The sequence below is a fragment of the Mandrillus leucophaeus genome, unplaced genomic scaffold, assembly GCF_000951045.1.
Source record: "Mandrillus leucophaeus isolate KB7577 unplaced genomic scaffold, Mleu.le_1.0 Scaffold1151, whole genome shotgun sequence".
NCBI lineage: Eukaryota > Metazoa > Chordata > Mammalia > Primates > Cercopithecidae > Mandrillus > Mandrillus leucophaeus.
Genome location: NW_012099777.1, coordinates 167,191 through 178,216, shown reverse-complemented (window position 1 = coordinate 178,216; position 11,026 = coordinate 167,191).

Sequence of the window (11,026 nt, the reverse complement as noted above, 5' to 3'; positions counted from 1 at the left end):
AGAGAGGCGTCCCCACAGCCTGAGAGGTGCGGAAAGCGTCTGTGGAGCCATCTCGTCTGTCACAGCTCCGCAGGGCCAGAGGGCCCTGCTCCCGGGAGAGGCAGGCAGGATGAGAGCCAGCAGCACCGGGCCCACACGCTGCACCGTGTGCGGATGCCTGGAGCTGTCAACAGCCCATCAGCAGACTCGTCTCAGAGGAGTCCAGCACCTGCCCACAGTCACACAACTGGAGATGGCTGGGGCTGGAATTTGGACTGGACTCCTGGCCTTCAAAGCTGATGGCTGCACCCCACACCATTCAGATGGGGCTCTGGAGCTCTGGAGGGCTCCACAGCCCAGGGAGGGCTCCCCATTGAGCTGCCTTCTTGTTCCCCACAATAGCTGAGGGAGGGAGCCCTGGCCTTGAGGTGCAGGGGGAGTTCCATGCTCGACCCCACAGCTGAGGGTGGTGGCCTGGGGGTCCTTGGAGGCCTCAGTGTCCAGGTGTTGGCTGTAGCAGAGGACACACCTGACCCTGCAGGAGATGTGGTCAGTGATGGTGCATCTCTGTGGGCGGAGTGACCTGGCCCCACCAGGTGGTACCTGGCCCCGGAGGGGTGATCCCCTGCCCAATCGTCGGGCAGGTCCCAGACAGGTGGTACTTGAGCCTGGAGGGGTGATCCCCTGCCCAATCATCAGGAAGGCCCCAGAGAGGGCAGCAGCTCCATGTGCATGACAGACAGCACTTGGCCCAGCAGGGATGACCAAAGTCCAGCCGAGGTGACACCATGCCTCCCATGAGAAATACCTGGACACTGGGGCATTGAGGGGTGAGGAGGGTCGCTGAAGGGCTGGCACACGGGGAAGGCGGCTGTCATTCTCCTGTCTGGTGTGTGACAGGGCCATGGAGTGGGGGCTGGGCATCGGAGAGGCAAGGCCTCCTGCCTTCCAGCTGGCAGAAGGTGGATAGGGACGGTGGCCAGCGCAGGCGAGGGGCAGGTGGAGAAGGCGGGCGCAGCAAAGTGGACAGATTGTGGCCCACGTCTCTAATACATGGAAGGGAAAGGAGGGACACATGGACGCTTCCAAGCTGGGGGTCTCTTCTCAAGGGCTGGGACTTGTGTGTCCAGAAAGCCTCCTGCTCTGTCCTAGAACCTCAGCTCAGGGATGCGTTTGCCTTGCAGGTCCCGCTGGGGGCCCAGAGAAGCATGCACAGGCTGAAGGCCCTGAGAGCGGCTGCTGGGCCCAGGATGAGGCTTTCATGAGGAAGCCAGGCCTGCCTTCCAGGGCCAACTGCCAGCTCCACCGTGGTACCTCTTGCACCCTGCGGTTTGCATCCCTTAGGAAACGCCCTGCCCTGTGTTGTACTTGTGGAAACTGCTTTCAGGGGACATTAAAGGTGGCAGAGGACTAAAGGGTATGAGGATGTAACACACTCCCCTGGATGAGTTTCAGCTGCCCTGGGACTTGGGAGCTGCAGTGCCGTGCCCCAGAGTCACCAGCTGTCAGGTGCAACACTGGGACCTCTAGACCTCTGACTCCAGGCTCCTCTGTGGCTCTTCCAAATTGTCCTGCCCAGAACACTGAGGGGCCACTGCCCGCCTCCTGATTGCTCTTGCCCTAAGAACCAGGTCCCCGCCTATGCAGCTGTGTGTGAGTGAGCATGTGTGTGTGATCATGCAAGTAAGCCTGTGTGTGCGTGACTGTGTGTGTGCATGAGCTTGTGTAAGTGTGTGAGCATGTGTGTGTACACATGTGCATGTGTGAGTGTGCATGTGAGTGTGTGTGAGCATGTGTGAGTGTACGTGTGTGAGTGTGCCTGACTGCATGAGTGTGCGTAAGTGTGTGAGCATGTGCGTGTGTGAGCATGTGAGTGTACATGTGTGAGTGTGCATCACTGCATGAGCTTGCGTGAGCGTGTGTGTGAGCGAGCATGTGAGCATGCATGTGTGTGAGCATGTGTGAGTGTACATGTGTGAGTGTGCATCACTGCATGAGCTTGCGTGAGCATGTGTGTGTGAGTGTGTGTGAGTGAGCATGCATGTGTGTGAGCATGTGTGAGTGTACGTGTGTGAGTGTGCATCACTGCATGAGCTTGCGTGAGCGTGTGTGTGTGAGCGAGCATGTGTGTGAGCATGTGTGAGTGTACGTGTGTGAGTGTATGTGTGTGAGTGTGCATCACTGCATGAGCTTGCATGAAGGTGTGTGAGTGTGTGTGAGTGAGCTCACTCAGTCGCCAGCTGAGCAGCATCTGCAGTCACCTGTTTGGGTCACATGTTTGGGTCCTGAAAGGGGCCACATGCCTGGGTCCTTGTTGGGTTCACCTGCCTGGTGGATAGCCCTGGTGCGGATGGGTCTTCCTGGGTCCCTAAGCTACTGTACCACTTCTTGGGCGCTTGCTCCTCAGGTCTTGCCCATGCTTTGCTCTGCTCTCTCATGCTGGGCTGGGCCCTGCAAACTCTGTCTCTCCTTAGCCAGCTGCTCCTGCAGACCCTGTGATGGGGCAGCCAGAGGAGGCTGCACTGGGAGAACTTACCCCGCCTATCTTGGCTTCTCTGAGCCTGTCCCCAGGAGCTCCTCTTGGCCGAGTTTAAGCCTCAGGAAGGCTGAGCTGCCACTGTGTCCCTGCTTTGTTGGAAGGAGACCTTCTTGCCCTGAGAATCCCGGGGCCAAAGACTGGGCTCAGCAGGGAATTTTCTCCCCAGGAGCCAGGTGGGCATCTGCAGGTGTTTGCCTGCAGGGACTTGGCTAAAAGGAGCCATTGAGAGGTTGGGTTAATTGGCATCTTCCCAGCCACCCGCAGAGTTTTCTGGAGTGGGGTGCTCTGTAGGAGGTCATGATGCTGTTTTTCCCCTTGTTACTGCATCGCTGGCTTAGCCTACCTGGGGAATGCGGGGTTGGCCCCCTGTTTCCCAGCCACGCCTGGAAATGTCTCCGTCTGTGCCTTTCTGCCCCCGGATCCCAGCGCTTCTGCTCCTCCCCCTCCCGCCAATTGTGTGGGCAGCCGACGCCAGGAGAGGCTGATGCAGGTGGAGACAAGGGAGAGACAGCAGGAGGCCCCAAGTTTACAGCAGGTCAACAGCCGTGGGCACTTACAGTCCGTCGATCCTGCCTGCAGGTGCCATGCAGAAACCTGCCCGTAGTTCCACCCTGAGTCCAGATGAGACTGCAGGAGCCTTCCTGGGAGAGGCTCCCACTTACCCAGAGGCTCTGGACTGGGGCAGCAGGTTGCCTCGAACAGGCTGATGGGAATGACTGGGCAGTGGGCACCAGGGGAGTCTGAGGACGGAAGGGACACCTCTACCCTTGTGGGGCCATCTGAGTTGCCACGTCACGCGGACCCTGAGCATGGAGGGCGGTCCTGGGAGGTGTGGGGAGCCGGAAATTAGGCTACTTCCACCCCTGCCTTTAGGGCTCCCTAGCAGCTGCGGCGTCTCTCCTGATGCTAATTTCAGGAATGTTAGCCCCAGTTATGGGGTGCCAGCACCCAGCAGGCCCTCTTTGTCCTGCGGCTAGAACCACCTCCACCCTAGTGCAGCTTCAGGAGAGAGACAAGTGAGTGAGGGAGGAGCGGCGGCCATGTTGGCCAGAGCACCAGAGTCCTGCCCACTGTGTGGGTCATCAGGTGACAATGTCCTGCCAGCACCTGCGTGAATGTGGACCGGCCATTTGCATCTTTGCGGTGCCTGGTGTGGATGACTTCATGGACAACTGCCTGGGCCCCAGATGGGATCGCCTGCCTGGGGTCACCAGCCTGGGTCTGGAGGAGGTCATCAGTCTGAGACCTGGATGGGGCCGCCTGAGTCTGGATGCAGCCTCCAGCCTGGGCCTGGGTGGGTCTCCTTGTTTGGGTCCTGGAAGGGGTCACATGCCTGGGTCCTTGTTGGGGTCACCTGCCTGGTGGGTAGCCCTGGTGTGGATGGGTCACCTTCCTGGGTGCCTAACTGCTGGGCCTCTGCTGCCTGTTCTATGAGGGGTGCTCTTCCAGCCGGCTCCGAGGAATCCTCCTCACCCTGCGGTGGGAGCTGAGCATTTGACCTCGAAAACTGAGCCCTGCAAAAGCCTGTCAGACATGAGGAACCACCTCCCTTCTGGGACATTCCCGTCCCCTCCCCTGGGTCAACTGTTCACCCAGAGGGCAGCGCTGTACCCAGGACTCGGGGACCGGGTGAATCTGCCCCTGTAGGCGACAGTAAATTGCAGGCAAGCCCGCAAGCCTGTTCAGGAGCCTGAGCAAGGAGGAGCAGTTGCATTTAAAGAAAGACTCGGGCTGTCGGAGGGGCGGTGCTCAGCTTGGGAATGAGGAATGAAGAGCCCGCCTGTGGCTCCTGTGGGGAGGGTGCTCTTGGAGACGAGGCCTCCAGCACCTCTTCACCAGGGAACACGGAGGCGCTTGCTCATCTCTTGGCGGGTTCAGGGCCCACAACTGAGATCAGGGTTGTGCAGACCCGGACACAAGCCCCTGAGGACAGCACAGTCCCACTGAGACCTCCATCATCTGGGCGGACATCAGAAGACAGTAACGCAGCTCCCCGCGATGCGACCTGCCCGCGAGGTGAGGGAGGTCTCAGGGACACCTGGCTCCACCGCAGCGACGGGGAGCTTCTCCATGGAAGTGACTCCCATCTGAAGTCCCACCCATGGTCTGCTGTAATTCTGCCTCCATATCGGCACCATGGCCTTCCAAGCCTGTACATCAGTCTCCTGAGTTTGGCTGATGAGTCTGACCCGAAAGGCAGGGCCTGGCTCTCTCTTTGTGGGAGGAGGTCCAGCCGCTGGACCTGCAGGACTGAGCCCCTGGGTGCTGAGGCCTTGCTGTGGTCAAGCAAGTGATGAACATGCCCAGAGAAGCAGGGACAGCGGGCCCCGGGGTACAGCGGCTGGTGTTCAGGCATAGCGAGTGGCCAAGGCCTGCCTTCCCCTGTGGGGCTCCCATGGCCTCTGATGGTCAGCACTCCCTGCACAGCGGGCACCTGGCCCACACCAGCCCTCCTCTGTCAGCCCCTTGGCTGGCCGGCCTGGCCTCCCCATCCTGCAGTGAGAAGGTGGAGGCTGAGTGGCCCCGGGAGTGTGCCAGGGCTGAGTCTCCCAGTCCTCTCTGCCTCCCCATGCATCCAGGGCTGGAGCCAGGATGCAGGCTGAACCCCGAGGGAGGTGCCCACCCCTTCTGGCTCAGTGCTCTCTGCAGTTCGTGAGGGCTCAGGACATCCTCTGACCGTGATGCTTGTTTTACCAGGCACAGGTCTGAAACAGACGGCAGAGGAGCACACACAGCTGGAGGGCATGAGCCAGCAAGGAAGTTTTCTCGCTTCATTTTACCTGGACCTAACGAGCCGTCTGCCGCTCACCAACAAAAGCCCAGGGTTCCCAGCCAGGTCTCGCACCTGCTGGGAGCGCCAGGCCCTGTGCAGGGCGGAGTGCTTCTGTGCCTAAGCCCGAGGGGCCCGCTGTGCATCTGGAGGGGAGGTTATGAGGAGTCAGCACCCGACAGGCCCTCCTCATCCTCTGACTGCCTGAGCCCCCGGCCAGGGCACCCACTTCTCACAGACAGCACCCTCCACCCGGGTGCAGCGTCAGGTGGGAGACGGGTGAGTGAGGAAGGAGTGCAGCCAGGCCAGAGCGGCAGAGTCCTGCCCGCTGTGTGGGTCATCGGGTGACAGGGTCCTGCTAGCACCTGTGTGTATGTGGTCCAGCCGTTTATCTTGGGTGAGCTCACCTCCACCCACACCCTCACCCCTGGGCTCCTTGTACCTGCCCTTTCTTATTGTTCAGTGGCTGCCTTGATGATGCTGCTGGTGCCTCTCAAGCACCTCACAGATGTCCATTCATCTGATCCCCAGAACAACCCACACTCTCATTACCCAATTCCACAAACAGGCAGCTGGGGCTCAGAGCAGCCGAGGCCCTCCCCACCTCAGGGTACTCACCTGTGGAACAGGCTCACAGCACTGGCCTCAGAGGGCCACTCAGAGCAACGGCAAGCGGGAGCGCTCCACGGCCTTGCGGGCAGCACTGCAGCTCCCCGTCTGCCTGAGCATCCTGGTCTCTGGAATTAAAAGGGTTAAAGTGCCCCCCTGTTTGAGGCCCCTCCCCGAGATGCCCCACCCTGTGATTTTCAAGGGCAATGAGTGGAGGGGCGCCTTGGCTTTGCAGGACACCCAGCTGGGCACAAACTCAAAGGAGCCAGGTGTCCACGGGGCCTCCAGTCTTCCCGGCTGCTCTGCAGAAGGCAGTAAACAGGCGGCGACAGCTTTATTGTCCGACTCTGTCCTGGGCCTCTGAGTTCAGCACCGGCAAGTCCAGCTCTCCTCCTCCTCACTGCGTCGCTCTGGTGGGGCTCCATCAATGCTGGCGGAAAGAGTCCCAAGAGGTTGACTGGGGCTGAGGCTGGCCATCACGGGCCTGCTCCCTGTGCACAGGCAGGGACAGTTGTCCGAGGGGCGCTGGGCTGTCTCTGCCGAGCCCCAGCCCCATCACGTGCTCTCCCGGCCTGAACTGTTACTCCGCAGGAGGGGAACATGCATGTGTGTGGAGGGGAACCTGTAAGCGGAGGATGTAGAGAGACAGCTGAGAAGGCTGGGACAGTGGCAGTCCCCAAGGCCCCAGTGGCTGTGCGGAGGTCAGAGGTGCTGCAGTGGGGTCCCGTCTCATGGAGAGAGTGGCCGTGCTCCTGACCCCAGGCCAGCGCCTGCAGCCCCTTCCTTCCTTGCCTGATCACACAAGCATTAGCAAGATGATTCTGCGCCCTGTCTTGAAAAGTGTTCTTTCAGCACGGACCTCCTTCTGTTACGTTCAGAAATGACGGGACTCTCACCACCCATGAAATGCGAGTCATTACTGGGCAGTTTTCTCCCCTCTCCAGCACAGACCCAGCCACTGGCCAGGAGGCTGATCAGGCTCAGAGGGTTGATCTAATCCCACAGGGGCAGTCTGGGGCTGGTGTTGAGGTGCCATCGGGCACGGAGCATGAGGTACGAAGCAGCTTGTGAATTCACTGGCTGAAACCAGTTCTGCCCAGACCTTCTCAACAGGTCAAGACCTTCCTGCAATTTTCATTTTGTCACATTCAGCAACAGTTTTTCAAACTCTTGGGACCTTAACGTTCCTAACACCCTGCCTGACACCTGCCTGACACCTGCCCGTGGAACGTTCTCTCACGTTGAGAAAAAGGTTGGAGAACAACCCACGTGACTGGGAGACCAGGCCAGGTGGGCCAGACCCCTGGAGCTCTGGGCAGAATCAGCCTCCTGCAGGACCTGGGACCTGCTGTGTGTGGGGGGTGCTCCAGCCAGCTCTGAGGGTTCCCTGGGGGCTGCGGGGTCTAACCTGAGGGCGGGGCTGTCTGAACCCCAGGAGGAGCCTGTCGGGATCCCAGGGCACCTTCGGTCCTTCATACGTGGAGAAACCTCGCCTCTCACAAGCACTTCCCATGTTCCTAGGGCCAGAGGAGCACCAGGTGGGGCCCCCTCCTTTCCAGTCCTACCTTTGAGCTTCGTGACTTTGGACAGCAGCTCAGCCCTTTGGGACGGTCCTGCTCATGGGTTGGCGGGGGGTGGCTGGGGATCAGGCCAGTGGGTCTTTGGAGCCACACCCTGTCCCAGGGCCTTCTGGCCGAGAGGTTGGTGAGGCTGTGGGCAGGGAAGGGCTACCTGAGGAGGAGGACGGGTCCAATTCCTAGCCCCAAAGCCTCAGGCAGGCACTGCCACAGGTGAGCATAGGCCCTGCCAGGGCAGTCAGCTCTGAGCCATGTGCCAGAGGCCAGGGCAGCCCTCAGGGTCACAAGGGAAAGAGGTTCTCAGCTGGGGTGCCCTGGTTGAGGGGCTCCACCCTGACCCTCTGCACTCCACTTCCCAGGGTCTGTTTGGAGAGCCGCAGTCAGGATCATTGCTGCTGGCGTTGGAAGGGACCATGGCATTAAAGCTCGTTCTTGATCCCTGGGTGAGGTACAAAGATTTCTGGGGGCCTGGGGCAAGGCTGGATTTAGAGGGTGGTGGGCCGGGCTCACTCTGGAGCTTCCTCCAGTGCTGCAGGACGCCGAGGTGCAGGAGGCAGGCTTGGAGGGCTGCTGGGGTGGATGGGACCCCAAGATGATGGAGAAAGTGGGTGGTTAGCCCTGACTGCGACTCTCCAAACAGACTAAGCCCAGCCCCAGCTCCTCAGCCCTCGACCCTGGACGCGACATGAGTTTCCCGCTTCTCCATTTCCCCAGCATCAAATGGAAGCTGTGAGTTTACCCAGCCTGCTTCAGAGGTGTCCACGTGAAGGAAGCTGTGGCCACCATTAGAGAAAGCACGCAGTACTGCAGCCTTGACCGTGTGCTCCTCACGGTCTCTGCACCTTCTCCAACAGCTGTTGGGGAGTTCAGAACGGCAACAGAACTTGGGGAGTTCCCCTGACCTCTGTGCGGAGGCTCCTTTGTCTGCACGATGGGAATCATACTATGGTCCATGAGATAATATGTGTAAAGCCTTGGCCCTGCACCTGGGGCTTCATCTGTGCTCAAAAATTAGATATTGTCATTTTCATTATGCTGATAATTATGTCCCTTTTCTCCCGCGTCTGTCTACCTCATATCTGGTCCTGCCTGGCAGTCTTACCGCTCCATCGACGGTAGGATCTGGGTCCCCCATTGCTCCCGCTGGTCCTGCTCCAGCCTCTGCCGGTCTCTGTGCTTCCGGGCTGGGCGACCTCTCCCACTTTGCTTCTACTGGTCTCTGCAGCCAGGCTCCCGGCCCCTGTCCTATCTGCCTGAGTCCTGCCCTTCCTCGAGGGTTTCATTGTCCTTCCTAATTGTGTCCTCGTCCCGACGTGATCACCACCCACCCCCGGATGCCCACAGTCATTTTCCTGCCCACCCTGGATACTGCCCGCTTTGCATTGTGGTCATGACGCTCACGATGTGGCTCCCACAAAGTCCCACGGGATTTGTCCTTGATTCATTCCCAAGCTTTTCCCACCACGGGGTTTGGGAGCATCTGCTGGTGAAGCCAGGAAGGAAGCAGGTAGAAGACAGAGGAACAAATGGAATAAGAAGAGGGAAGACTGGGCCTGGAGGGTGTGCAGGCCTTCGTCTCAGCCCCTGAGTGTGTCTCGTGGGTCGTGGAGGGCGTGGGGGTCCTGTTTGGGTCTAAGTAGACCAATCACCAGGCACCTGCCTTTTTATATTCCAATGCATGGTGCATTCACTCAGACCTCAGCCAGGCTCCTGGTGGCCGCTGGGAGCAGCACTCCTGGCTCCAGTGGGCCTTCCAGACTCCGTGCTGAGCAGTGACCCCTCTGCCCTCTGGAGCCCTGACTCTTCTGTGGCAAGGCTGCTGGTAAGGAAGGACCCAGGGTATGGGTGAGGTGTGACCCCCATATGCCAAACGTGTTTCCCTACAGAGAAGACCACAGCAGAGTGCAGAGGAGGGTTGTGGTCACGAGACAGATGGGAAGGGCTCACACCCAGACACGTGCGATCAGGCAGGGCAGGGACGCGGGCAGCAAAACTGGCCACTGGCTCCGATAGGTGCTGGTGAGCTGGGCGGACTCGGGGTCTTTCTCCCACCCTCCTTCCTCCCCTCCACCTCCCACCTCCCACCCTCCCACACTCCACTCCTTGCCCTCCTTCTTCCCCTCCACCTCCGACCTTTCACCTCCCACCCTCCGCCTTCAACCCTCCACCTCCCACCCTCCACCTACAACCTCACCCTCCCACCCTCCATCTGCCACCCTCCTTCCTCCCTCTACCCTCCACCCTCTACCTTCAACCTTCCTCCTACTCTCCACTTCCTCCACCTTCTACCTTCAACCTTCCTTCCTACTCTCCACCCTCACCCTCTACCATCCTTGCTCCCCTCCAGCCTCCTCCCTGCCAGGCCAGTGAGGCACCCGCCCTGCCTCCTTGGACCCACAGGGAATTCTCCAGAGCCTCTCCAGAGCATGGACCTGGAGGGACACAAGCCAGCTCCTGCAAGGGGACACACAGGGTTCCCTCCCCGAGGCCTCCCGTGCTGGGTGGCTTCCGAAAGGCATGGGCTCTGACCCTAAGAGTCCTTGAGTGGTGCCTGAGCCTCATGCTGGGCACATCTGTGAACCACCAGGGGTGGCAGGGGTGGTCATGCGGGCAATGCGTGCCTGTGTTCCTCCACTCCTCCTGAAGCAGGTGAGTGTGCTCCCTGCTCTCAGGACCTCTGACCAGCATGGAGCAAACCCCGGAGCTCCATCTGGGGACCCTGTGTTTCCCTGGCACCCTCAAGGCTTGGGAGCCCCCAGCACTGTGCTGTCTCATTCCCACTCCCCCAGTCCAGGGAGGGAGAAGGATTCGTGCTCATGAACCCTGCAGCCTGGGAGGGTGGGGAGGGACATTGGCCTCACCTGGCGGACCTGCAGCAGAAGGACACTCGAGTTCAGGGCCCTGGCATAGTAAACAGAGGAGTCCAGGCCCCTGGAATAGTCAGTGGAGGAGTCGAGGTCCCTGGAATAGTGAGTGGAGGAGTCGAGGTCCCTGGAATACTGAACAGGGGAGTCCAAGGCTCTGGAATAGGGAGTGGAGGGGTTCAGGGGCCTGGAATAGTGAGTGGAGGGGTTCGGGGCCTGGAATAGTAAGTGGAGGGGTTCAGGGGCCTGGAATAGTGAACAGGGCAGCTCAGCTCTACAGCAGGTCTGGTCCCTCCAATCCATGTCCTCGGCCCCAGTCCTCACAGAGACTCACACTGGCCCACAGACTGCAAACATGGATGGAGAGAGGGCAGCGTCCAGGCCCCGCGTCGATGGCTGGAGTGTGCTAGTTCACAAAAAGCTTCAGCGCATCCCTTGGCTAAGCACCTCATCTCCACCAGTGGAGTAAAAAGTTTAAAAATCAGCCTATCTTCTCCCCAACTCTATTCCCAGCCAAAGTTCAGACCTCAAGGAAGGGGGACCCCCACTCCACACCCCACAAGCTGAGACTACACCTCTGGGGGAGAGAGAAGGGTGGCTCCTGATTTAGCTCCAATGGAACTGCTGTGTGACTTTGGCCAAGTCAGTGCCCGCTCTCTGATGTTTAGTTTCTCCCCTGGTGGCAGGT